Raw genomic sequence first — 3,476 nt, 5'->3', positions numbered from 1 at the left:
CACCAGTAGCAGGGGGCATGACCCCAGTATTGTATCAGACTTCTTCAAACCAATCCCATTAACTGCCTTCTGAATGGAGGTAGTTATGTCTATAAATTGAAAAACTCACACTTTTGCTCAAGCACTGAAGGAAACTTAGTAGCAAAAACTGAAAGGAAGGACATAGAGGGGCGGTGAAGGTCAAGGAAGGCTGAACAGAAAACCTAATTAAGATATGAAACATATTTTCTTTATGTAATTTAATGTAGAGTGGTATTATTACCCTATTCTGTTATGAAAATATTGTCATTCACTATATTGTGCCCTAATAACTTTATCCTTCGCCCTATATTTTGCAGTGAAAATACTGTCCTTCATTATATTCTGCACTGATAGAATTGTCCAATTATACAGTGAAAATGCTGTCCCTCATCCAATTCTGTATTCATATTCTGCACTATAATTGTCCTCTGCCCTATTTTGCAGTGAAAATACTGTCCTTCATAATATTCTACGCTGCTAGCATTGTCCTCTGCTCAATTATACAGTGAAAATGCTGTCCCTCTAGCGCCCTATTCTGAAAATAGTGTCCTTGACCCTATTGTGTAGTGAAAATGCTGTCCTTCATCATATTCTGCTATAACACTGTTCTTTGCCCCATTTTGAAGTGAAAAAACTATCCCTCACCCTATTCTGTCCTGATACTGTCCTTCACTATATTCTGTAGGGAAAAGGGTCCTTCAATCTACACCCTAATGAAACTAGTGTCCTTCACGTGCAGTATCCATTGAGAATTTGTGGACGAATCACACTAAAGGTTCCTTGAACTTTCTTGCAGGTTGATGGATATCATCAAAGTGATTGCACAATAAAAAACTAATGAATGATAGGATATTGGCTACCAGCTTTACACTACAAGTCAATTAAATAGAGAACTGTGTTCAGGGAGGGCTTGACCTGTATAAACAGGTTTGGAAGGCAAATATTGGCCTTAGCATCTATAAAATGCCATCAGACAATTTTATTGTGTTGATTCAAATATTTTATTTGTGTGCATGGAAAGTATCTCATGTATACTTTTACTACCAAAAGAACGAAGACAATGAGTTTGAGCAAACTTGTCATAGAGGGCGCTCTGATGACTCCAGGGGCGTGTTCGATTTGCACAATCATGATTATGATATATGTGACAATTTTTGAAATTGAGGTTGTAAACAAAACTGGCCATCACGTTCACGTTTTGAGTAAACATGGCTGCCCTCAGTGTTGATGCATTTCTGAGGAGCTGCAGCATATGTAGCAACGCCTGCAAGTTTATCAGTAAACGTTTCTATCAAATCTTCATGTGGTATAGTTTATTGTACAAACTGCATGCACTCCCATATACTCGGTAGTGTTCCTAGTCTACACAATGTTCTGAACAAATAAAGACATTTTTTAAAATTTCGTTGTAAATCAAGGTAATTTATTTTTAATATACCAGAAGTGATGAAACCAGCATCTTGAGAATAAATTCGCTTAAAAATATTGCTTTAAAAATCAAATTTTACTCTCTGAAACTTGAAAATTACCGCCGTTTCTGCTTTCCACACCGACAGCTGTGTTGTCCGCCACCTAGTAATCATACCAATCACATCCTGGGGCATGATTGCTGTGATTGTCAATCGCGATATTGGGTGTATTTGAACACACGATAACTATCATGATTGGCCAATAACGAATCGTGATTGTATTATTCGAACAGGCCCAAGGTGATAGCTTTTTCTTTCAACTAAACAAAAGAAGTGACAGTTTCCAAGTTTGGCTGTATTGAGCAGTTACAGACTCCACAAAATAGAAATTTTCCAAAGTGATATGACAAAACTCTGTATACCAAATCATTGTTAGTATATCTTTTTACACTTTATGAGTTACATGTTGGTATATATTGATAGACTCTACTAAAAGACAAGTGTCAGACAAGGGGTGCCCTGGGTGTCAGATGAAAACGATATATAGCGCCCTCACAGGCTAAAGTTAACAAAGTTTTCATCATGTTGTCTTGTACAATAAGCACCAAAGAGGGAATTGCAGTCGTTATGTGACACTTGTGCGAATCTACAAAATGTGAGTTATAACCGTCACCAGTCAGTAAAAATCAAGTAAACAAACTGTTGTAGATGTCAACATTTAAATATAAAGTGGTTCATTTTTTGTAGATCTCCCTAGTGGGGTTACCAGGGGGTTACCATCAAAGCAAACCCAAGACTAAACATGATTTCATGATCTGCTGCAGTAAAATAAAGTACAGAACGATTGCTACAATTGTTACATTTAAGTAGTCATTGATATCATTACTATTCAGTGTTCAAATTAATGTAGGATACATATTTATACAATTCTTATGAATTAAAATCTTCAACTTGTAGTCTGGTGCCGAAACCCTGATTTTTGGTGGAACCCAAAAATTTCGGCCCCACAATGGTTCTCGGTGGTTTCTGTATCTTCAAAGCCTACTGAATCAGGATCTACATGATGCCACCCTGGCACCCTTGGGCATTTTAATATATTCAAGATGGCCGCCAAGATGGCCGCCAAATATGTAAATGGTGATATCTCAGCTCTGTGAAATGTTATCAAAATGATTTTAGTGTCGTATGCCAGGTAAACAGGGCCAAAAAATTCATTTCTTTCATTGCCGAACATGTGCAACCCTTAATTTGCATAAAAATCCAAGATGGCTGCCAAAATGACCTCAAAAACAGGTAAAATGCCATATCTCAGCTCCATGAGAAGCTGTTGGAGTCATTGTGGTCTCCTTTGCCAGGCAAATGGGGGTAAGGAACTCATATCTTCCATTGCCTAATATTCACAACCCTTAATTTGCATAAAAATCCAAGATGGCTGCCAAGACGACCTCAAAAAAAGTTAAAATGTCATATCTGAGCTGAATGACTAGCTGTTGGAGTCATTTTGCTCTCCTTTGCAAGGTATATTGGGTCAAGCAATTCATATCTTTCATTAGCTGACATGTGCAACCCTTAATTTGCATAAAATTTTATTTGCATAAAATCCAAATATCTGTTTAAGTGTGTAACAAGTCATATCTCAATACACTATGCCACTGATTTTGGTGTCTTTCGGCATGTTTTACGGGACAAAGAATAGGTATATTTCGTTATATTTGCTGTAAAATCAACCATGATAATCTAAAATTGATATTTACAATCCAAGATGGCTGCAAAGCTGGTTTCCACAACAAATATCAATTTATATCTTAGCTGAAATTGCTTCCAAGAGACTAATACATTAAGGGTTCAAGGCATAAGGGTAAGTTTCTTTTGATATATAAAATGTAAAAATACGTATTTCATTGACGCAAAAATGACCACCCAATATCAACTATGGCCACACGAATGGATGCCACAAAAACATTGAGTCGTATCTTAACCAACCAAGCAATCTTGAGACCTATTTTGTTGTGTTTGGTCAGGTTTTATTGGTCAAAGGTTTTTCAT

The sequence above is a fragment of the Ptychodera flava genome, chromosome 22 (genome assembly GCF_041260155.1).
Source record: "Ptychodera flava strain L36383 chromosome 22, AS_Pfla_20210202, whole genome shotgun sequence".
NCBI classification, from domain to species: domain Eukaryota; kingdom Metazoa; phylum Hemichordata; class Enteropneusta; family Ptychoderidae; genus Ptychodera; species Ptychodera flava.
This window is presented reverse-complemented; position numbering follows the sequence as displayed.